This window comes from Tiliqua scincoides, chromosome 3 (genome assembly GCF_035046505.1).
Source record: "Tiliqua scincoides isolate rTilSci1 chromosome 3, rTilSci1.hap2, whole genome shotgun sequence".
Taxonomy (NCBI): domain Eukaryota; kingdom Metazoa; phylum Chordata; class Lepidosauria; order Squamata; family Scincidae; genus Tiliqua; species Tiliqua scincoides.
Window position 1 is genome coordinate 9,541,275 of NC_089823.1, and position 25,743 is coordinate 9,567,017.

Here is a 25,743-nt window from a genome sequence, read left to right on the forward strand (position 1 = left end):
AATCACAACAGAGACAAGCTACTAAATTTCCTCTCCCCCTTTCAAAGCCTCCTCTTCTAGCCATTCACAAAAACAAAACAAAACAAAGCACCAGGCTACACTGTGCATTCACACAACATATAGTTTGCCTGTAGTTGATTGCAGAATTAGAGCCCAGCTCTAAACTGTGACCAATTGAGAAATCCACCTAAGCAAGCATGAGTCACTCACACACACCATCTCCCCACTATTTTTTTTTCTTTTTTAAGAATAATTCTGAAGGTGGGAGAAGATCATAGTACAGTGTGCTGTGAGAGAAAGAAAAATCTCAGAGGTTTAGCACTTAGCATTCATAGAAAAATAAACAAAATATACTGAATTTCCATTTCAAAAGCTGAATTTAAACTTCAATATTGAACAGGATTTTGAAAACACACTCCTTGGCTCTCATTGATCTGGCTGCCAATGGTTTCCTGACAATGGACTTTTAGTGATAAGTAGCTTAGGACCAAACTAGATCATAATCTGTTATTCTTTTTATAAAATAGCACACACATGGAGGAGAGGGAAGGTGATCTGGAGCAGACTTATGGTAGGGTGAAGGGAGCTATGATCTTTGCGATCCAGATACAGATCAGCCACCCCCCCCCAACTAACTAGGGAGAAATGCTCCCATTCATACCAATGGGAGATTTCCTCTTGTTCAACAGCAGCAGGCAAGGGGGGGCATAATGCAGCTCTTGTTGGTGGCAGGGCAAAGGATAAAAGCCCCCCCTCACACTAGTAGTAGGCAACCTTCAGTCTTGAAAGACTATAGTATCGTGCTCTGAAAGGTGGTTCTGGAACAGCATCTAGTGTGGCTGAAAAGGCCAATCCGGGAGTGACAATCCCTTCCACACTGGGAGCAAGTGCAGTCTGTCCCTGGTCTGTCTCCCTGGCTATGGGCCTTCCTTCTTTGCCTCTTAGCCTCAGTCTGTTGGCCAAGTGTCTCTTCAAACTGGGAAAGGCCATGCTGCACAGCCTGCCTCCAAGCAGGCCGCTCAGAGGCCAGGGTTTCCCACCTGTTGAGGTCCACTCCTAAGGCCTTCAGATCCCTCTTGCAGACATCCTTGTATCGCAGCTGTGGTCTACCTGTAGGGCGCTTTCCTTGCTTGAGTTCTCCATAGAGGAGATCCTTTGGGATCCGGCCATCATCCATTCTCACGACATGACCGAGCCAACGCAGGCGTCTCTGTTTCAGTAGTGCATACATGCTAGGGATTCCAGCACGTTCCAGGACTGTGTTGTTAGGAACTTTGTCCTGCCAGGTAATGCCGAGAATGCACCGGAGGCAGCGCATGTGGAAAGCATTCAGTTTCCTCTCCTGTTGTGAGAGGAGAGTCCATGACTCGCTGCAGTACAGAAGTGTACTCAGGACGCAAGCTCTGTAGACCTGGATCTTGGTATGTTCCGTCAGCTTCTTGTTGGACCAGACTCTCTTTGTGAGTCTGGAAAACGTGGTAGCTGCTTTACCAATGCATTTGTTTAGCTCGGTATCGAGAGAAAGAGTGTCGGAGATCATTGAGCTGAGGTACACAAAGTCATGGACAACCTCCAGTTCATGCGCAGAGATTGTAATGCAGGGAGGTGAGTCCACATTCTGAACCATGACCTGAGTTTTCTTCAGGCTGATCGTCAGTCCAAAATCTTGGCAGGCCTTGCTAAAACGATCCATGAGCTGCTGGAGATCTTTGGCAGAGTGGGTAGTGACAGCTGCATCGTCAGCAAGGAGGAAGTCACGCAGACATTTCAGCTGGGCTTTGGACTTTGCTCTCACACACATTTTTACAAACTAAAAACAAGACACCACTGCAACTTTAAGGAGCATCTAATTTGACCCTTAGTTACATCTCCACTGAGTGCTACATAGATTTCCAGTTATGAGGTTCATGCAATAGGGATCCCTTACTATCAAACCAGTTATCAATTTCTGGGCATGAAGCAAAAGCCCCCAGTGTCTTCTCAAAAAGGAAATGTTACTGGGGCACAAAAAGGTATCTTTAAAGTATCTTCTCCCCTTACTCTGCTGAGATAATCTGAGGCACCAGATTTAAAAAGAAAAAAGGAATAAGAGTTGAACACTGTTCTGAGTTTCATAGAGGAAGTGAATGTAATAAGTCATAAGAAAAGTAAGGAACATATTTCAAATCTCTAGCTTTATTAGGTTGCAATCCTAAACCCATTTACTAGAGCAGCTATTTTCAACCAGTGTGCCGCGGCACACTGGTGTGCCACTAATGGTCTGTAGGTGTGTAGTGGGAGTTTAAGGAGGATCATTTATTAGTAAGGCCACTGGGGGATTTCAATTCCCCACCAGCGGCATGGTGTACCTTGTTAATTGTCAAAAATCGATGGTGTACCGTGATAATTTTAGCACCTTGTCAATGTGCTATGAGATGAAAATTGTTGAAAATTGCTGTACTAGAATATAAATCCCATTTAAAACAGTGGATTTACTTCTGAGTAAATATGCACAGGACTGTACTGCCAAAGACCAATTTCCAGCTCTTAGTTCCACAATTTTCTTCAATACATATGATATAATTATACCTTCTATTATTGCCACCCTTACCACTGTGTTTACAGCAACTGTTACCCTGCACATGCCTGATCTTGTCTGATCTTAGAAGCTAAGCAGGGTCAGGCCTGGTTAGTACTTGGATGGGAGACCACTTGGGAATACCAGGTGCTGTAGGCTTATATCATAGTCTTTCGAGACTGAAGGTTGCCAACCAGACCACTGTGTTTGTAGAATGCAACACTATCCCAACCCCACTGGGGCTGAGCTCAAAAAGAGGAGATTTAGCAGATGAAACTGCATTTAAGTAAAAGAAAGGGAGTTTCCTCATTGTGAAAAGCTGATTCAAAGAAGGATCCTATTTTTTTTAATTATTGTTATGTATATTTGGCTCCAAAATGGGCTTCCCATCCCAACAGCCAGATTCATATGTGCTTCTGTAATGCCATAGCATTTGTGGGTCCCCAATCATCCACTGGGCCACAGGGGCATCTGCACCTATACTTCCGCAGCAGTATAGATTTATGAAGATCACAATAAGAGGAAATCAGATCTGATCTGTTTACTACCTTCAGCTGTCTTGTGCCTTTAGATATCCTTAAATTGGATTTGAGCAAAGGGTTTGGTAGCAAAGCATCTGAAAAATCCGTAGAGTATGCTATGTTCTCAGGCTTCGACAAGGAATATAATGTATGACAAGGACAAAGCAGCAGGCTTGATGAGAATTCACAATCTAAGGGCTTACTTATGCAGGAAAATATTGAACAAACTCTGAAGTGATGTTCAACATATTTTAAGGGCCGGTGAACAGTCAAAGACAATCCTGGCAGCCATATTCAGCAGCTCCTTAATGAGCCATTTAAAATTTAACAAACCTACCTGGCTTTTTAGTGAAATGGTCTAGTTTGGGTCCATAAAAGATGGCATTTAAGCCTGTGGTGCTCTGTCTGTAGAACTGCTTGACTGTTTGACTTTTGCTCATGGACCTGTGTCAAAGTGTCCATGCCTGATCCATGTAAGGGCCTAGGGGGGAAAAGTTACCTTTCAAAAGCTAACCAAAACAATGAAGTTTTGCTTGATTTCAGCAAGTCAGCAGGGAGGACAGGACCGGACTGTATATGGATGTCTCTTGTAGAGAGTTCTGCAACACTGAAGAAGCCACAAAGAAGACCCGGCTGCTCTAGCACAAACAAAAGCAGTCTGCTACCCATAGTGTTTTTTCATCTGTACAGCCTTTAAAACTGCTGCTAGTCTTCACATTTGCCATTACTCTCCATATAAAACTCTGGCATTTTGAGTCTTGTGCTTTGTCGCTTGGAATCTGAAAACTTAATGAAATCAGGATTGGAGACCTGGGACAAAGATGCCAATTCTAACACCTTCCCCCAAACCAAGATGACTAAACTCCGTGCTTTAACAGATTCATCTGCTTCAGGCTAGAATCTCACAAGCACACAGCCTAGTGTAAGGAAGGCAGGTAAAGGCGCAAACGCCTTCTTCCCACCTCTTACATGAGAGAAAGTGACTGAACGTTCACTGCCAACGCGAGACAAACAGAAATAGATTGGGCGACAGCTCATCGGTTCATAAGATCTACAATGCCAGCTAAGGGAAAAACTTACGAGTGCTCCATCAGGAAGTATGAATGGAGAGGGGAATGGTCATGCTAAATGTACTTTACAACCAGATCTAAAAGCATCCATACTCTGTGGCTCAGTGGTAGAGCACATGCTTGGCATGTAGAAAAACAGTTCTGCTATTCCCAGGTTGTCTTGAGAGAAATAGCCCAATCTGAGATCTTGGACAGCATGGTGGAATCAGGCATCAGCCAGGCTGGGCATTGGCCAAGAGCCCATGTCTATCACAGGGCCCATTTGGCAGTATTTCCTTCTAAGCCCTCAACACTGGTGGCACAAGTAGGCGCCCAATGTGCCATCCGGGGCAGGTGGCCAGGGGATACCATGAAAGGCCCAGCGTAGAGTTCTGCTCAAGGTCTCCAGAAACCTGGCACCAGCAAAGCTGGAGGGCCACTGTCAGAATAGGCCAGGGGCTCTCGAAGTGTGGGTTGGGATGCCTAGTGGGGCACAAGCATGTCGAAAAGGAGTTGCAAACAGGCCCTCTGAGAGGAATTTTATCAGGGGGTACAAAGTTTCTTTTGGGTCCCTTTGCAAAGGGGGAGGGGTGAAACAGAGCAGGGGAGGGTGGTGATGGGTGAGCAAAATAGGGGCAGGGAGGGGCGAAGCAGGGTGAAGGGAGGGTAGAGACAGCTGGAAAAGTCTTTGGAGTCCTGGTCTACCCACCCATGTGGCATCAGTAGTGTCCCCAGCATCCCATACAGGCAACAAGTCTGAGTAGAAAGGAAAATGTCAGATCCCAGGAAATTTCTGGGTGCCCTCCTTTGGCTTCTGGGCCCCCCTTTAGACCTTGGGCCCGGGTACAAATTACCCCCTTTACTCCCCTCTCCTAGGCCCTGGTTGCAAAGCTCTGAAGAATGAGATTCCCTGGAATCTCGAGGCATTGCCCATTGCTTCACGTACTGCATGGAAGGAGGTCCATCATGAGAAGGTACATCACAAGGGCTGGCCTCCCATACCGAGTGACACAAACCCTAGTGACACCACTGAGCAAGACAGACCAAGTCTGCCATCTTCACACACTTCCCTGGGTGTTAGCCCCATTTAATTTCATGAGTCCTACTTCTGAATAGACTTGCACAGGATTGTACGGTCATTGTTTTACTCCAGGGGGTCTCAAAGTATGGGTTGAGACTACCTCTAACACAGTGTTTCTCAAACTGTGGGTCAGGACCGACTAGGTGGGTCGCAAGCCAATTTTGGGTGAGTCCCCATTTATTTCATTTCAATGTGTTATTTTATTTTTAATATATATATTTTTTAACAGATCAGCAACTGCTTGGGAGGGTTAGGAGGCTTCTTTATTTAAAAAAAATAAACTGGTACTTATTGCAAACTTTTAATTTACTTAATTAATTAGATTTGATTTTGTGGTATGGTAGATGTTAAAAATTTTCCTGCTTGATGATGTCACTTCTGGCCATGACATCACTGCCAGGCTAATGACATCACTTCAGGTGGTCCCAACAGACTCAGGTTGGCAACCTTCAGTCTCGAAAGACTATGGTATAAGCCTACAGCACCCGGTATTCCCAGGCAGTCTCCCATCCAAGTACTAACCAGGCCTGACCCTGCTTAGCTTGCGAGATCAGATGAGATCAGGCATGTGCAGGGTAATAGTTGCTGCATTCTGAGAAGTAGGTCCTGGTGCTAAAAAGTTTGAGAACCACTGCTCTAGTATAAAGGGGGAGGGTTGCATAAATATATGTACAGGTTGAGTCTTGTTATTCACGAGGGTTCCATTCCCAGTACTCATGTGGATGGCAAAAATTGCACTAAAAATGTCCTTTTGCTCAGTGATTTAAAAACAGCCTTGCTGACCTTATGTAATGCACGCAGAGGCAATCCGTCTCTCTCCAGGCACTTAGAAAGGCTTCACTCCGAGGCAGCAAGCCCTCCCTTCCTTAGGAGCCCAGTGCAGGAAAAGAACAGAGGAGGTGATAATGACTTGCATTCTTTCATGGGCTCAGGGAGAAGGGAGGGGTCGCTTGCCTGGGAGTGAGGCTGTTAGTGCCTGGAGAGAGAATGATTGATGGATTGTCTACTGGCTGCCCTCTCCCTCATTAACGAGGCTATCGTTAAACGATTTTTTCCCCCTTTGATTTAAAGAGCCCTTCTCATCGTGTTGAGATAAAACCGTGGATGAAAAATCCTTGGATAATTAGGTTATACCTGTATTCTTTTTGATTATCAGACTAACAATGTTTGAGAACACCTCGTGAAGGCAAAGATTTCTGATCACTGGTTCATAAGGCCAATTCATATCCCATTGTAGCCTCAGCAACATAAAGTGAAAGCATGGACCAGTTGCTACCCTAAAGAAATGGGACAGAATCCAGCCCTACACCAATTGGCATTTCAAGTCCCCCCTCCCCTTAATATCCTTCCCAAAAGAATGATGCACAAATTGATGCTGATGTGCTGTTCCTTGACCCTGGCACCCTAGGGCCATATCCTAGGTGCAAAGGATCCCACTGGTATTCACAAGGAGGGCTGACATACCAGACAAGCAAGAAAGAACTACCTTACATTTTCCTGTACAGTATTCATTATGTAGTGACAAAAATGATCAATATACAAAACCCTCCAGAGAAGCTTTTCATCAGCCTTAATAGAAACTCTTCATTTTCCTCCACATTCCACAGGCATTGAACTATAATTCAGCCACCTTCCACCATGTCCTGACACAAGCATTTTTATTTCTGCCTAACAGAAAACGCTGTGAGGCAACAGTCGCCTCTGAGGGAGATTCAGGCGAGTGCCACATCAGAAACGTAACTATAAAATCATAACATTCTTTGGAATACTTTTTCACTTTCCCTCCCTCTTCCTCTTGCAGAGAGACCTGACAAAAGAAATACAGTCAGCCCGCATCTTACGTGGGGTTACATTCTGAGGTCAGCAAGTAAAGCCAAAATTGCATACAGTCAAAATTCCATTAAAGTCAACGAACACACAGTGGCGTAGCTGGGGGGGCGAAGCGCTCAGGTTGGCAGGGAGCCTCAGCGAGGTGGGCAAGCGGCCCCTCCCTTGGGCACCATTCCCGGCGGGGGGGAGCAAAACATACGGCTCCGTTTTGTTCCCCCTGCCGGGAATGGCTCCCAAGGGAGGGGCTGCTTGCCCACCTCGCTCCCTGCCCGCCTGAGTGCTCCACCCCCCTCTAGCTATGCCGCCGCAAACACATATTGTCCCTTTAAGAACTAAAATCACAGTATGCGAGACAGGGGAACTGGGGGAACAGCCGATCCATTCTCTCATTTCAGGCTTGCTCTGGGGCATGAACAAAGTCGAACGGTGGGCAGAATCGCCTTCGCTATTTAAATTGTTGCTCTTCTCATATTTTTTCTGAGGGGGCCACACGTATATATGAATTCATGCAAATCAATCACGCATGAGATGCAGGCTGACCATGTCTATTTATTTAATACTATGATGTGGATAGAGCTGAGCTTCTGCTCTCAGCCACAGTTGTAAACTGCTTGGGTTGTCATACTTTTGTTACATTAATTGACAGCCGTGTTCTTTTTTCCTATATATCAGCGGTTCTCAAACCCTCCGGGAGAGTTTGAGCTGCAGTAAGTGGGGGTGGGGGGAAGGCAGTGACGCAACCCACTGGATCGCGCCGCTTTGGAGGGGCGCAGAGGCTTGGTGCCACTTACCAGAGCCTGCAGCAGCATCCCAGGGGTGCAGGGCTCCCAACACTGCAGAGACCCTCAAAAAGGCGACCACGACCACTTCTGGTTTGGGATTCACAAATCCGGAAGTGGTCGCGGTCACAATTTTGAGGATCTCCGCAGGTTGGAGAGCCCCGCAGAGATTGGTGTAGGGGCTCCCTGCACCCCAAGAGGCCACTGCAGGTTCTGGCAAGCAGCAGCAAGCCCTTGTGCCTCCCCCCAAGCGGCGCGATCCAATGGGTCTGTAACGTCCATGGCAGGAGGAGGCCCCTGCCCTGGGGTCGGTTCCGAGCGCGAGGGGCTTACCCAGTCTAGGCGTGGTGGTCGGCGGTGAACAAACGAGCGGGAAGCAGGTATGGCAGCTTTACATAGACGGTTTATTTGAGTCAACCTCTTTACATTCATGGGGGCCCGTTACTTCACGACCAGTCTAGGCTGACTGGTGTCGTTGCCGTCGGAGCAGCTCAGGCCCCAGTCCTTCAGGTTCTTTGGAGATTGTAGTCCGGGCCTCCCTGCCCAGGCCTCTCGGCCCTGTGCCTGTGTTCTGGAAGACCCTGCCCCGACTGGCTGGGGTCAGGCTGGTTGGCCTTGGGAGGACCCACAGTCCCTTGGTGTTGGCTCCCTTCTCTGTTGGTCCTGCTTGGCTGTAGTTAGCGTTGAGCGCCCATCTTGACCACCAAGACTCTTCAGGGTATGCCCTCTGGGTCTGGGCAGGCCCTGGGTCAGGGAGGTCTCTGTCCCAGCTTCCTCCCTCTAGAGCTGACCGCCGCCCCTCTCTATGGAGGCCTCTCTCCTTTCCCTTTGGCCTGAATTGCCTTCTCCCACCGGCTTCCCTCTGGCCTTCCACCCCTCTGGAGAGGAGCGACCTCCCTCTTCCCTCTCCAGCTCCCTTATGAGGCTTACCTCAGGTCTGCCTAACCCCACCCTTCCGGCCCACGTGTCTTCCTGCTCCCAGCTGTTCCCTTGGGCTTGCTCCCGAGGAGGCCTTGACTCCTGAGGAGACCCCTGTGTCCAGGGAACTCCTGGCCACCTGAGCCAGGCCCAGGTGACAGGGTTGCATTATTGCCTTCCCCCCCCTCCCCTAACCATAACAGGGCAGAGGCCAGGGCTCTCTGGCTGGAGCGTTGCGATCCCCCAGTTTGAGAGCCACTGCCATACATGGTGTATATTGTATTTTTCTTACTATAATCAACGTAATGCCCAGTCCAATCATAGTGCAGAATTCAAAGTGCTTTAGATGGTGCGCATATTCTAAGCAGATACCCAAAGAAGATTTTAAGGCTCATATAGGAGGAGGTGGTCCTAAAATATCCCACAACCAGGCCATTTAAAAGGTCAATTCCAGCACATCTCCAGCACTGACATGCATTCACAGTTGGACAGCCAAACCTGTCCAAATAGGTTAAGGGGTGGGATGGAATGAATAGGTAGGTTTCACTCCTCCAACAAGTAACTTGAAGACATCATCAGAGCAAAGCTATATATTTCACAGCCCACAGTAAATGTGGGTTATTCCCTGCCAGTTGCCTGAATGACTCATTTGTTGGAGCTCAGAGAGAAGCACCCACTTACTCACCAATGAGCGAAATGATTGGAGATTCCTTGCTAGGGTTCATCGAGCTGGATTGAGTTAAGAAACCTTCGGCCTTGTCCAGTAAGTGAGTCCAGCCAGCCATTGGACCAAGGTCACCCTATTGCTAAGTGAAAATCGGAACCTGAGTCTCCCCCTATCTTAGTGCATCAGTATAATAAAACCACACTAGCTCTCCTATAATTTAGTGTAGTGGTTCTCAAATGTAGCACTGGGACCCACTTTTTAGAATGAAAATCTGCCAGGGCCCACTGGAAGTGATGTCATGCCCAGATGTGACATCATCAAGCAGGAAAATTTTTAACAATCCTAAGCTGCAATCCTATCCACACTTACCCAGAAATAACCCACACTTACCCTTACTATCATTGTAAGGGCACAAGCCTATCCAGGTCTACTCAGAAGTAAGTCCTGTTGTGTACAACGGGACCAACCCCCAAGAATGTGAGGTTAAGATTGCAGCCTTAAAATACACAACAGACTGTTAGAAGTCTAGATCTGTAACATTTCCCCAAATGCAGTCATATATCAAGGTAGCATAAAGTCTACTGTCTTAAAAATAAAATATTGAAATGAATGGGGACCCACCTGAAATTGGCTTGCAACCCATCTAGTGGGTCCCGACCCACATGAGAAACACTGATTTAGTGGATTCCCTCTGCAGTCTATCTCCCCTACTCCTGCCAGGTTTCTTTCCATTCAGTCTAAATATCAAACAGGGAAAAGGATAAGGGTGTATACGGGGAGAGAGAGAGAGAGAGAGAGAGAACTTCTCCACTCCTTTTACATTAGGTTGGTAAAAATAAGTTTGCACCCTGTAGTTTTGGCCTAGCTAACACAGTCCCACCTGATGTACCACAACCAGCTGTTTACCACCTTGTTAACACTGAAACAGGTATGAACTAAAGAATGCAAGGAAAAACCCTTTACATGGGTACAGTAGTTCTTGGTATCCATGGGGGATTCGTGCCCAGACCCCCAGTGGATACCAATATCAGCGGATACTAGGATCCCTGTTTAAAGTGTTTTTAAAAGTGTTCCCTACCTTAGCGCTGCAAACCATGCTGGCCGCAGAGCTGCAGGGCAGTTGCTGGCATTCTGGGATGCACTGAGGCCAGCAACCCCCTCCCTTGGCCCTGGCATGCCTCAGAATGCATCACAGAAGTGTTTCCCCAAACACTTCTGCCATAAATTAGGAGGTGCATCAGGGCCAATTGAGGGAGGCGCAAGTCTCAGCGCACCTCGGAAGTGGCTTTCAGGAGCGCGTGGTTTGTGGCACTAAGGTAAGGAATGCTTTTTAAGAACTTTTTTTTTTTTACTTTAAAAATGTTTTTAAAGGAAAAACTTTTTTCTTTTTAAGCATTTGGTGAAAAAGGAGTCTGGGAGCACCAGAGGCTGTCCCACACAATCCTCGAATGGTGGGTGCTGAGACCATGGATGGTGAGGGACCACTGTGTTGGCGAAAGGCAAAAGAAGGAATAAAAATTCAGATATTCGTGTTTGAAGGAATAGGAACAGAATAGAAGGTAAACAAAACAGCAGTTTCTCAACTCAGAAATAAAAGAAATGTCTATACATTGCAACTCCTACACTAATTTTGTGAGTGAGTTATCAGGCACAGGTTTGACCCTGTGCAATCATGATTTTGAGACTATGCTGTTGGTAGGCTGCTTAAAATATTCGCTCAACAATAACTGTCACACACAGATGAGAAATAGCTTCAGGTTATTCATCCAGAAGTGCATTTTGTAAGTGCCATTTTAACACACTATTCTACATTGGCTGTGTTTTAGTTGTTTTCTGCTTTTCCTGTACGGTTTTTCAAGAATGTCTGGGGCATTTGGTGGGCTGCTGTAAGACACAGGAAGCTGGACTAGATGGGCCTATGGCCTGATCCAGGGGGGCTGTTCTTATGTTCTTAACTACAATTCCCAGGAAGCCTTGCAGGTCTTCTTGTTGTCTGGTGTGCTCCCTGGGGCATTTGGTGGGCCGCTGTGAGATACAGGAAGCTGGACTAGATGGGCCTATGACCTGATCCAGGGGGGCTGTTCTTATGTTCTTAACTACAATTCCCAGGAAGCCTTGCAGGTCTCTTGTTATCTGGTGTGCTCCCTGGGGCATTTGGTGGGCCACTGTAAGACACAGGAAGCTGAACTAGATGGGCCTATGGCCTGATCCAGTGGGGCTGTTTTTATGTTCTAATGTCCCCAGAGGACAAGAGAATTCAGAAGCAACCTACACATTACATGGAAACGTGTCATCCCAGTGGTTGGTACGCGTTTTTTTAGCAATGAAATGCAATCTTGAATGCAGGGATTTCAAGCAGAGGTGTGCATGCATAGCCCATCCACTGCCAGACAAGGCTCATGAAAGCCACTGGGGATTTTGATCAGAAAATTACCATCAGAGAATGTGTAGGGCACACATACAACCCACCACAGAACCCAAAGCTGCTTTTTCATTTCAAAAAACTTAGATTTGCTGCTTGTGTAATGTGTAGATTTCCCCATAAAATAGGATCCATTTAGTTTAAAAAAAGAACCCAAAATATAAAGGGTTTTAGTGAGGCTCAACATACAGATACAATGTAGTTGGCAGCCTTCAGTCTCGAAAGACTATGGTATCGCGCTCTGAAAGGTGGTTCTGGAACAGCGTCTAGTGTGGCTGAAAAGGCCGATTCGGGAGTGACAATCCCTTCCACACCAGGAGCAAGTGCAGTCTGTCCCTGGTCTGTCTCCCTGGCTATGGGCCTTCCTTCTTTGCCTCTTAGCCTCAGACTGTTGGCCAAGTGTCTCTTCAAACTGGGAAACGCCATGTTGCACAGCCTGCCTCCAAGCGGGCCGCTCAGAGGCCAGGGTTTCCCACTAGTTGAGGTCTACTCCTAAGGCCTTCAGATCCCTCTTGCAGATGTCTTTGTATCGCAGCTGTGGTCTACCTGTAGGGCGCTTTCCTTGCACGAGTTCTCCATAGAGAAGATCCTTTGGGATCCGCCCATCATCCATTCTCACGACATGACCGAGCCAACGCAGGCATCTCTGTTTCAGTAGTGCATACATGCTAGGGATTCCAGCACGTTCCAGGACTGTTGTTTGGAACTTTGTCCTGCCAGGTGATGCCGAGAATACGTCGAAGGCAGCGCATGTGGAAAGCATTCAGTTTCCTCTCCTGTTGTGATTGAAGAGTCCAAGACTCGCTGCAGTACAGAAGTGTACTCAGGACGCAAGCTCTGTAGACCTGGATCTTGGTATGTTCCGTCAGCTTCTTGTTGGACCACACTCTCTTTGTGAGTCTGGAAAACGTGGTAGCTGCTTTACCGATGCGCTTGTTTAGCTTGGTATCTCTTTGTGAGTCTGGAAAACGTGGTAGCTGCTTTACCAATGCATTTGTTTAGCTCGGTATCGAGAGAAAGAGTGTCGGAGATTGTTGAGCCAAGGTACACAAAGTCATGGACAACCTCCAGTTCATGTGCAGAGATTGTAATGCAGGGAGGTGAGTCCACATCCTGAACCATGACCTGTGTTTTCTTCAGGCTGATTGTCAGTCTAAAATCTTGGCAGGCCTTGCTAAAATGATCCATGAGCTGCTGGAGTTCTTTGGCAGAGTGGGTAGTGATAGCTGCATTGTCGGCAAAGAGGAAGTCACGCAGACATTTCAGCTGGACTTTGGACTTTGCTCTCAGTCTGGAGAGGTTGAAGAGCTTTTCATCTGATCTGGTCTGGAGATAGATGCCTTCTGTTGTAGTTCCAAAGGCCTGCTTCAGCAGGACAGCGAAGAAGATCCCAAACAATGACAGTCGAAAATAAAACACATATCAAGCAGAACATGCTGCCTTCTCAAAATAAAGAATAACAATTACCATTGGAGCAGATCTATCAAACGGCTAAAAGCCATGACAGTTAAGTGGATACTCCATGTACAAAAAGAAAGTATACCCCTCAGTACCAGAACAGCAGAAGGCCAAAATCTTCCAGCCTGGAGCTTGCCAGAGGCCAGTACCTGGTTACTCCTGGTATTCAGTTTGATCAGGCATGAAAAAATTAAATTTAATATAGAATATATTGTCAAATATATGGAAAGTGATTATGACAGCATCAACCCACATTTCTTTACAGTTTGGGGGCAGCTAATTTCTATTCTAATTTTACAGCTGATGCCAAGAGATATGGACTGTCCAAAACAGTCCATTGCAGATCATGGCCAAGGCAATCTTTGAATTCAGACCCTCTCAACCTCGGTTAAGGGTCATGTAATATGAGGGTGCTGACCCATTGTCAGTGGCTCTGCTAGAGTTTTGAAAGATTTCCGTTAACAGCAGATAGTATTTTAAATCACACTGCATCTAATGTCCTTTTTAAATTCAAGAATGGTATACTTGTCAACAGTGCCATAAAAAGTTGGTGGTCCCAACTTCAAGCCCCCATTAAACTGGCACTAAGTAATTTTACAGCATCTGCAAGCCTGTAACAAAACATGAAAACACTAGGGGCATCGTTTTGGATTTCAGTGATAGTGGGATAAGATTTAAAGTTCCGCTTCTGGCCATAAATTGGCCCCATTTAAGTGTTGTGATTATATTTACCTTCACATTGAAAATTCTTCCTTCAAAAGCAAAATGCAACAACCAACATGTCTTCCTTTCCTCAGGTACAGAATGGAATAAGCATAACTACATCAACTTCACATACAGAGCACACCTACAACTTTGGAACAATTGCTAACAACCCCCTGCACCCAAACAAACCCCCAGAGGGGTTGGCATGCTAAAATGTGGCAGCAAACACTAGAAAGTGTCTTGTGGCACCTTAAAAGTCTACCCGATTTATTTCAGAATAAACCTTAATGGACTGCAGTTCACTGACTGCTGCTCACCAAAGCTCAAACAGAAATAAATTGGGTAATCGTTAAGGTGCCCCAAGAAACTTCATTGTTTTTGCCTCATAAACACAGACATTTTTAGCCGCTATATGACTGTTTATGGACCATGTCACCCCATTTGAAGAAGAGAGAGAGAAAGAGAGAACATATCTTTTGTGCATTGCTTTCAAGGGGGCTACAAAGGAAAACCATTTTCCCCCAAATATTTTCTTTGAAATCATGCAGAAGAGTGACTTTGACCTGCCCTTTTACTTTTTCCGTAACCATTGTTTCCCAAATCCTGCCCTCTAGTAGGGAGTCAGCTGATGGCAGTTCCAAAGTGAGAACAGAAGAAATTGCTGTGGTTAGTTAAAGGTCTATTACAGTGTTTCTCAACCAGTGCCATAGGTAGCTCCAGTGGTACTTGGTGTCTGGTGGTATTCATGGGACCCCTAGATACCTGCTGCCCAGCAGCATGACCAGAAATGTGACACAGAGGTAGGAGGCTCCACATAATGCTTTTCTGCTCTCAGAAAGCCCTCCTGACAATCCTGAGCCTCTTACTGGTGTTTGTCAAGTTGCATCTGGCCCCCCAACCCAGAAGTAATTGCAATGATGTCATCACCAGTAACTTCTGGTGGTACTACTAATAGGTAGTGTTCTGCCAAATCCCAATCCAAGCTCTACCTAGAGAATTATGCCCACATTTAGCAAATTAGCACCCTTTTTTTTACCCAAGAATGACCCTGGTTCTGCCCTGCAGTACTGCTGGACCCCACCACCAGGGTAGCTCACCTGTTTAACCTACAGAGGTCCTCCTTCCTGCCAGCAGCCTCCCAACACTACAGCAGTCCCTTGGTCCTCAGCAGGTCTTGGGCACAGCAGCCAAACACCAGTCTTAGTGTCTCCAGTAGTTTCTGCTCCAGCAGCTTCCAAAGTCCATTCACACATCAGTTCATTAACCATCAAGTCCTTAGTCCATGTCACCAGTCTGCCCTTCCTCAAACTTTCCTCCTTCTGCTGCCCACAAACCCTTCCTGCCTCAGGTGCTCCTTATATCTCTGAGGGCCCTATTGCCTTCAAGTGGCTGCAGCTGCGCAGCACACTCTGCTGGATGCCCAGGCCTTACCATTAAAGGGGCCACTGCTGATACCACATCTACCTTCTCGCCAGATCTACCGCAATTCTAATAAAGGTGGATCATGTGAAATGGTACAGTGGAGGACAAACATTGAAAAATACTGGTCTATTAATTCATGTCTTATGTGTGAAATATCCTCCACATCAAAGTTGTGCTGATAATAAGTGGAGATAAGATGCTCCTGAGATCTACAGATGGAAATAACTAGCCACAAATGCTCCTCCAGCAACCTCTTATGTAGAAGAAGGCTAGGGTTGGCCAAGACTACAGCCAGGAAGCAATGGAGAAGACCTACAAGTGGTAAGCAAAAGTTCACAGTATCTCTCCTCAAATCGTGCTCCATTAGAATAATCATACTTGCTCTGAAAGATGGTGGACTTTCCAAAATTGTGTCCATGCCACTAAGAGACAGATATTTCTAATCTTAAGGAGAGCATCTTCATTTGGGGGAAAGAAAAGACATTTCATGCAGCTGCCTCTGTTCACAAGAAACTCACTTTAGTCCTGTTGCAATTTAACCTGAAAAAGCCAACCCCTCACATCGCAGCGTTATATAATGGAAGTGACAAGTGACCCAGTGCCAGGACGCACAATTAGCAAGGGACTTCTCTGACAAGTGTCTGTAGAACTTTGCAGGGAGTAGGGTGTGCATGTGTGTGTAAAAGTAGGTCATGCCTTCAGTTAAAATCAGAACAAACTCATTTCCAGTTCATAGCTTTAACTCGCACACACGGGGGCTTTGTGATCTGGGCACAACAAATACAGTACAGACAGCATTACTTCTGAGGGGCAAAAGAGTGTGCTATAGGAGCTGCACCATTCTGTTCGTCACTTTTTAAAACACTGCAGGGAAGTGGGGAGAATTCAGGACGAATGGCAACTTACAGCGCAATCCTATCTTGCACTGGAACACGCAGGTCAGGAGGCCTGTGCTGTATCCAGCGCAAGATTGGGGTCAGAATCGACTCAGACGGAGGTAAGGGGAAACTCTTCCCCTTACCCCCAGGTAACCCGCCATAGCCCCAATGGGTCTCCTCAGAGGTGCACCACCTCAGAACCTGCACCATATTCCGCTCCACGCTGCTCAGGGAATGGGGCTGGAATTCAGCATAACACCTGAGTCACAGCCCCAACTCCTGCTCCTTGCCCGCCCACCCCCTGGACTGCCATCCGCCTGCCCTCCTCCCGCCCCGGAATGCCTCCCTCCTGTCTCCTCCCCAGACCCCTTCGTCAGCCGAGCTTGGCCAATGCAACCTACCTGGTGCAATCCACCACAGAGGCTGGATGCAGCCTCCGTGCTGCAGTGCAACTCTGTGTGCTGGCGCGACTCGCTACCAAGAAGGTGCAAATGAAGGGTTAGGATTATGCCCTTAGTCAATTAGAAATATTTCTACAATAAGTAGTCAAAATGTATGTGAAAGATGACCTATGGGGGGGAGGAATAAATCCACAGATACTCCAAAAGGAACTTTATTGCCAAGGGTGTACACATCTATATATGATCTGATACATCCCAAGATACAGCTACAGCTCCCTGGACTAACTATAAGAGTCACTCAATTTGAACAGCCCAAATTATGGCAGTCTCTGTCAGGAAGATTCAGTTACATCCCAAGGTGCAACATTATGTTCTCTCCAGTGGCGTAGCTAGCAGGGGGTGAGGGTGGTCCACCCCAGGTACCAGCTATGGGGGGGTGACATCACAAATGACCCAACAGTGCTAACATCGCAGAGGTTACAAATAACCCCATCATGTTGGATGCAGAATGTCCAGCAGACTTCTATGGAAAAAACCTGAGTAAAATATCTCCTTTCAATCAAAAGTTATGGCCAAAAAACCAGAAAGCAAAAAATGCATGGAGCCCTATGGAAAGTGAAATCGAGCCATATCACGCTTTTACTCGCAAGTAAGCGAACATGCCTTGGAAAGGACAGGCTGAGAGGAATCCAATAACACCAGAATGGTTTGTATTCAATAAAAGCAGCCCCCCAAAAACACCCAAGAAGGAAGTCCCTCCCTCCAAGCTGGTGAATGTATTGCCTACGGAAAGCGAAAGTACGCCACGGGGTCACATGCCTTGGCTCCTGGTCAGGTTAGGCAAAGGGGAGCGCAAGGCTAGCTGCATGGTCCTGATCGGATGAAAGTGGAGCTCAACAAATGCTCCAGAAGGCAGCACCCACCCAAAGAATAAAGCAGAGGCTTGATTTGGTAAGGTCAATTTTTATTTGTTTTCAGACTTGCAAAGCCAGGGGGGTCCTGATAGTGACATGCTTGAAATAGAACTTACTCTGAAATGGGCACTGGGGAGGGCTGAATATCTCACTGATATTTGTGTGTGCGTGCGTGTGTGTGTGGGGGGGGGGTTCTTGCAGGCAGGCTAATTCACTTGGTGAAAATTCACTTGGTGAAACAGGGCTGGCTTTCCCTTATTTAATTATTTGGATTTTTTAAATTTAATTATTTATAATTATTTTATTTTGCTTGATGATGTCACTTCCAGTCATGACATCACTTCTGGGGGTCCTGGACAGATTGTCACTCTAAAAAGTGGGTCCCAGTGTTAAAAGTTTGAGAACTACTGCCTTAACTCAAAACAGGCCAATGAGACATCCCTTATCTCAGGGCTGTATTGTGGTTGCACCAGTGCTGGAAAGCTGGACATGATTGGGCCCTTAGTTAGCATCATAGATGGGCTGGCTCTGCTATCAATATGACCAGGTGATTGATTAATAATAATAATAATAATTAATAATAAACAACTTTATTTATATCCCGCCCTTCTCCCCAAAGGGACCCAGGGCGGCTAACAGCTAGACGCCCTAATGCCTGTCATTCAAAGTAAAAGTAGCAATTTTCTTTATTTAATGATACATTAATCATTTTCCAAAGAGAGGTGTGTGTGTGTGAAAATGTCTTGAACACGCAAACTGTTTCAGTCAAGTCCACAACAAAATTCATAGTGACTGAAGAATCAGTAAGGGCCCGATCCTAACTTTCCAGCATCAGTGCAACCACAAGTCAGCACCGAGGTAAGGGAATAAATGTTCCCATACCTTGAGGAGGCCTCTGTGACTGCACCCCCAACTCAGGAAGCAGTGCAAACCCTATAGGCACAGCAGCACCAGCATTGGAAAATTTGATAGGTTTGGACCCTAAATTGTACAGAAAATCAGATGTAGCACAGAAGATCTGTGATCTGGTATAGTTTAAAAGGAGGGATGTAGATGGCAAAGCAGGCTAAATGTATCATAAATATAACAGTTTAGGACAGTGGTTCTCAAACTTCTCTGGCTCGAACCTCCCCTGATCCTTGTGGCCATTGGCCACGGCTCCCCATTACAACACCTCACCTCAGTTACGCCCCAAATGGGGATGAAGGTGTTATAATTATACACTAGAAACCAGGCTGCCAGCACTCTGAGGCTGCAATTCTAACCACACTTACCTGAGAGTAAGCCCCACTGAACAAAATAGGACTTACTTCTGAGTAGACCTGGTTAGGATTGTGCCCTGAGTTTGTTAGCAGCACACCTGGAGGGTTTTGGAAAGGGAGGCGGGAAGTGATGAATTTGCTGGGAGAGGGGAAGACTTTGTTTTGTGTGTATCTGCTAACTGCAAACTGATGCAAACTGAGACCTAGAGGCTGTTTGGCTGGAATCCTAACCCCACTTTCCTGGGAGTAAGTCCAATTGAACACAATAGGACTTACTTCTGAGTAGACCTAGCTAGGATTGTGCCTTTTGTCTTACAATAGCAGCCAACCGAGTCCCCGTTCCATCCCCCTTCCCCTGAAAGGAGGCAAGAGGAAAAAGGGGAATGGCTAAAAAGGAATGGGGATTTTTATTTTTAATCAATTTTTGGAGACAAAGTCACCAAGAGTGGCTTTTTTTCTTTTTTGAAGGGGGACGAAAAAGAGGCTGACAGACCCAAAGCCTATGTAGGTCTACTCAGAAGTAAGCCCCATTTGAGTCAATGGGGCTTACTCGCAGGGAAGTGTGGAAAGGATTGCAGCCACACCCAGCAAGATTACAACTCACCCCAAAGCAGATGGGGGCTGCTCACACACATACACCCAACATGCAGATGCTACCCCTGTTCCCCCCACGCAAGATGGAGGAATGCAGGCTGGGGCATTTGGATGCAAAGAGCAAGCTGGTCTCCCCAAGTGGAGGACTTACTCTTCCCTCCCGCTTTAAAGCCTGCCAGGAGCATGCACTGTGCTGATGAGATGCAGCACCTCTGCACTCTTCTCTCCTCCAGCCTTGACCAATCCCAGGATGCCCAGGGTGAGGGGCACACTGGGAAATGTAGTCCTTGGGGCGAGGTTGCACATGGAGAGAGGTCCATGATGAGATGTGGCACCTCTGCCTGCCCAGCCAGCCTTCTCTCCCACCTCCCCACACCATGCCCTCCCAGCCTCAAGCTGCCCCACCCACCTCGTTCACAGCTGCAGAAAAGCTGCAATTCAGGAGGCAGCACGTGCATCTCTCCCAAGATGCCTGGTGATGCTCCTGGAGGCTAGCCACACCTCACTAAGGAGGCGGAACACACAGATTGAATACCTCAGGTTCAGGAGACTGTGGGCCCAATCCTATCCAATTTTCCAGCACCAATGCAGCCCCAAGGTAAGGGAACAAGTGTTCCCATACCTTAAGGAGGCCTCTGTGACTGCTGCCTCACCACAAGATGCAGTGCATGCCCCATTGGCACAGTTGCACCAGCAATGGAAAACTGGATAGGATTGGGCCCTGTACTTGCACATTTTTTTGCCAAAAATAAGGGGTTTGGGGGTTAAGGGAGGCTTCGAATGGAAAAGCAACACAAGGAGAAGGATTATACTTCCACCCCCTTCAGTACTGCTCTAATTTGATTTAGTAGAGAGAACTGCTTTTAAAAATTCAAGATAGAAACAAAGGACGCTGGAATCACAGATCTCCTGCACCTCAATATTTGTTTGGTCCTAAACAGAAAACAAGAACAGTCTTTTCTTCTTGTTGATGAGTTTGCGGTTTTAAGGAACAAGTAACACCAAAACAATTTGGCTGCAGGATTCCAGATTACAAGTCAAACCATGATGCCAGTAACAACATGTGCCCACTAACAGCACATAAAACAAAGTATGTGCATGAGTTATGAAATAAAAGCACACCATCTTACAGTCTTTAATTGTGCCTTGGGGAAGGAAGAGGACATCTGGCCTTGCAGACAGTTATAGCTAGACTGCAACTGACAGAGAAACAGACTAGGAGGAACTTTGTGTACTAAAACTGCATACTGTACCAGACTGGCTCTTAACAATGCAACTTTATTAACAAATATGAAGAATGTCACTGACTGCACCAAAATTAGTACAGGTTTATAGTGGCATAAGGGAACTGCAACACGACTCACTGATAGTACTGAAAGCCAAAGCAGATGGGATGCAAAATGGTTCAAGATAACACCTGTCCTGATATCTTTCAGTTTCTAACCAACCCAAGTTTCTAATCCAATGAGTGGAAAGGCAGGTAAATTCACTCTGGAAACAATGGAAGATATACTTCATGTTTATTAAGCAATAGTAGACTGTACTGATACTAAGGTGAACTAAAGTTGTCCCAAATAAGAACATAAGAACAGCCTCGGTGGATCAGGCCATAGGCCCGTCTAGTTCAGCTTCCTGTAACTCACAGTGGCCCACCAAATGCCCCAAGGAGCACACCAGATAACAAGAGACCTGCATCCTGGTGCCCTCCCTTGCATCTGGCATTCTGACATAGCCCATTTCTAATATCAGGAGGTTCCACATACACTTCATGGCTTGAAACCCGTGATGGACTTTTCCTCCAGAAATTTGTCCAATCCCCTTTTAAAGGCATCTTAGACCAGATGCCATCACCACATCTTGTGGCAATGAGTTCCACAGAGTAACTACATGCTGAGTAAATAAATGTTTTCTTTTGTCTGTCCTAACTCTCCCAACACTCAATTTTGGTGGATGTTCCCTGGTTCTGGTGTTCCTCCCTATGTCTTAGCTTAGCTTAGCAAAGCACCAGTGCTAGGGCCACAAATGCCTTACGGCATGTTTGCAACAATGTGTGCCGGCAGTGAGCCGAGGCGCACTGAAGAGGATTGGGCCCTAAGTTGTCCTAGCAAAGAGCACTTTTGAAATAGTTGGTGTCCAGTTTTCCAAACCATGAGGAGCAAACCTCCCCAAATACAGCATTGTCTCTGAAGACAAACACTGTTATCAGAGCGAACAGGGCAGGTGAGATACAGAGTGTGTTGGGATCAGCAGCTACACCCACATTGACATTCTAACTACAAACAGTGTGGCAACAGGGTTTACCCTCCTCGCGACCCCCCCCCCCACACTTTTTCAAGGTCGAAGTGCTCCAATCTGAATGATAAGTAGTCCTGAGTCTCCTCACAGGCTATTCTTTCTCCCCCATGTTCTAACAAGATGGCCTGCATCTTTAAGTTTCAGTTACCTACATTTGAGCTGCTGAGGGAAAGAGGGGGCTCTGTGGAATGCTAGACAATGTGGAAAAAAAAATGTTTAAGATGATTGGTGCAAGGGTTTTGGTGCAAGAGTTGCCAAAAAAGAAAAAAAAAGAGTGGACCATTTGTAAAACAAACACTTAATACATAGAAGCACCATTCAGAAGACGAACAGATGGGTCTGACTACTGTTGAATGTGGAACTGATTCCAAGGACATTTTGTTTAGTGCTAAGCATCAGAAATGCAGAGAACCTCTCTAGTTGTTAAATTTGGAAAGAGACATGTTTTAATGACACTTCAATGCATTAGTGCAGTGCTGGATAATTCTTATACCAGAGGTCAAGAATAGCCATGCTTAGGGTGCGGGAGAAGATACAGGGCTCAGAGGCAGATCACATGCTATACATATAACTGGCCCTTCAGTGTCCTCCAGAAGCCTTTGCAACTTTTGATTATTATGTTTTTCTCCTCTCCATGAACTCAGAGCAATATTCATTGTTCTCCCCAAGACCCCCCACCCACCCACCCATATTCTTCCCACAACCACAACATGAAAGAGATTAGTTTGAGAAGCAGTGGCTGGCCCATAGTCAAGATGCAGTGGACTTCAAGCTGAAATCTGAACATAAGTCTACTTGGTTCTAGTGTAAAAGAACACCTTGCTTGCTTATAGACATGCAATGCAATCCTATGTTATGCTGAAACAGGCAGGCTAGGAGACCTGCGCCGTATCCAGTGCAAGATTGGGGCCAGAATCGGCTCAGCAGGAGACATGGAGAAACTCTTCCCCTTACCCCTGGGTAAGTCACCACAGCCCCAATGGGTTTCCTCAGACCTGAGCCACCTCAGGAGGTGACACAAGTCCGAGGAGGACGGTGACGCTTCGAGCCACCCAGCGCTGCTCGGGGAATGGGGTTTGGATTCAGCATAACCTCACCTTCTCACCTCCTGCTCCCCGTCCGCTCACCCCCTGGAACACCCTCCACCTGCCCTTCCCCTGCCCTGGAATGCCTCCCTTCCGCCTCCACCCTGCCCTCCCCAGACCCCTGCATCAGTTGAGCTAGGCTGACACAACCTTCTGTCCCCAAGTTGGTGTGGAGGCTGGATATAGCTTCCATGGGCAGGCGTGCACCCAGGTGACTCACAAGGAGGCACAAACGTCTTTTACGGCACATTTGAGACCCTCCTGGGCTGGCAAAAGTGACTTGCGCAACTCCAGGGAGCACTCAGGATTGCGCTCTTAATCTCCTTGCACCTGAGCCTAAAAGATGGCAAGGAGCAACTTGTCTCCCATCCTCCATGTGAAAGTAACAACAACAACAACAACAGGTATTTATATACCGCCTTTCTTGGTCTTTATTCAAGACTTTATTCAAGGCGGTTTACATAGGCAGGCTTTATTAAATCCCTTATTAAAGAGGGATTTTTACAATTTGAAAGAAGGTTCTTTCTTTCAAGAACGACTACATTCAAGGTGTTTCAATTCCGAACTGGCTTCACATTCTGGCCTCCATCCTCCCACGCTCAGAGCAGATGGAATGGCTCGGCTTCAGCTTGTCAGCTGCTCCAAGGTCGCACGGTGCCGGTGGCCTCGAACTGGCGACCTTGTGGATGTTATCTTCAGGCAGACGGAGGCTCTACCCTCTAGACCAGACCTCCTGCCCTGGCAACAGAGGTAGCAACAGAGGTTCTATCAGAACATGTACCTCAGCAGCAAATTCCCAGTTCGGGAAGAGGCTGTAGCAGCTGCATAGCTGGGAAGCCTGGAACCTGGGTTAGTGACATCACCACATCACCGAAACACTAAGAGGTGGTGGTGCAAAAAAGGGGGAAGTGAGGAAGGAGGAGGAAAGGACAGTGGGGCAACCTGGCCAGACCAGGAATGTGCGCCCCCCCTCCCCCACTGGCCTTGTCAATTGTCAAAAACCTGATTGTGTGCCTTGACAATTTTAGTGCCTTGTCAGTGTACCATGAGATGAAAAAGGTTGAAAATCGCCGCACCGTTTCTTTGCTTTACACATGAAACAGTGAGCAACATTTTTCCAACATCTTAATTAAAATTTGGTGATGTCACTAAGGGCTGTATAAATTGGGTTCCAGGCCAAATCTGACCCGCAGGCTACATGCCACTGGATGTACATTTCTCTATGACAGACATATCCTTAGTGTCAGATGAGCTACACCAGTGGTCAAGTGACACGTTTCTTGAGTTAACAGAGAAGCTGCAGCTGCAGAAGCCCAGCTCTGCCAACAGCATCTCGCCTGAATGTACAGCCTGCCAGGCTTGCATTGGCAGGTTTATACCAATTAGAACTGGCAGGTTTGAGTGTCAGATGCAAGAAAAGTCACACTCCTCGTGTCACCTACTGCGCATCACACCACTCCAGAGACATAAAGAACAGTCGCTTGTGTGGGTGACATTTGCAAAAAGCTGGAATTCACCTGCCCACACAGCATTGCAGGGAAGCAGAGAGAAAAATAGCAAGGAGAAATCAAAAGAACTGGAGGCAAATGAGGTGGTGGGTATGGAGAAATAAAAGCAGCACAAGATCAAAGCTTGGGGAAATGCACTAGATTTTGCTTAATTTGGCAATGAACAGATGAAGCTGCCAGTTCTACTGAGTCAGAACATTGGCCCACCAAGCCCAGCATGATCTCTTCTGTCTGGTGGCAAATTTGAAATGGACTCAGAGGAAGGTCTTTTTCAGCCCAGTTCCCAAAGCAGATCATTTTCAATAGTGGTGTCCCAGTTGTGGAATATTCTTCCTCCAGACACCTGGCTGGTGCCAATGCAGTTATCCTTTAAGTGATCTAGAATTCCAAATTCTAGCCTGGTTTATATGTAAACTCAGCTTAGAATAAGCCAGGATCACCCAGTATGGAGGCCATGGTTAGAAGGAGTAGCTTTCTTAGGTATCAAGGTAATAAAAATTCCTCTCCAAGGTTAAAGAGAACCACTATCAGATATAACTGACAAAACCCAGGCAAGATGGACCAGTGTACTGTATAAGGCAGCTTCATATGTACTAAAGAAATAAAATGTTAGTAGTTTGCTCTTGGGTCACAGATTAGCATTCCAGGATAAACTGGGGGGGGGGAATGAAATGATTTCTTATTTTGCTCCTTTTTCATTTTTCTGCAAAGTGTATTGTTTAAGTTTTAGCAAAGGAGATAACTATTACTCTCAGCCTAATTAATCATGCACTCTGTGAGGCATTTTTGAAATTTTGCATTTGAAACACATACAGGAACGATAGAGTGGATAGAGAGATGCTCTTTACCCTCTCACACAACACCACAACCAGGGGGGATCCACTAAAATTGAGTGTTGGGAGAGTTAGAAAAAAGAAAATATTTCTTTACTTATGCATGGGAAGGATAAAGTGGATAGAGAGATGCTCTTTACACTCTCACATAACACCAGAACCAGGGGACATCCACTAAAATTGAGTGTTGGGAGAGTTAGGACAGACAAAAGAAACTATTTCTTTACTCAGCGTGTGGTCGGTCTGTGGAACACCTTGCCACAGGATGTAGTGACGGCATCTGGCCTGGACGCCTTTAAAATGGGATTGGACAAGTTTCTGTAGGAAAAATCCATTACGGGTTACAAGCCATTATGCGTATGTGCAACCTCCTGATTTTAGAAATGGGCTCTGTCGGATGCAAGGGAGGGCACCAGGATGCAGGTCTCTTGTTGTCTGGTGGGCTCCCTGGGGTATTTGCTGGGCCGCTGTGAGATACAGGAAGCTGGACTAGATGGGCCTATGGCCTGATCCAGTGGGGCTGTTCTTATGTTCTTATGTTCTGGAGGTACCTCTGGAGGTAGC

At 46.6% G+C, this 25,743-nt stretch overlaps 1 protein-coding gene and 2 pseudogenes across 1 annotated transcript in view; 1 reads left to right on the forward strand and 2 right to left on the reverse strand.

Annotated features, from left to right (window-relative positions):
• The window catches only part of DLG2 (discs large MAGUK scaffold protein 2), a 1,048,787-nt gene that overhangs the window by 530,544 nt on the left and 492,500 nt on the right, over positions 1 to 25,743 (reverse strand). The gene's annotated exons all lie outside the window — the stretch shown is intronic.
• LOC136646784 (5S ribosomal RNA) lies at positions 2,597 to 2,716 on the forward strand (annotated as a pseudogene).
• On the reverse strand, positions 5,682 to 5,801 carry LOC136647208 (5S ribosomal RNA; annotated as a pseudogene).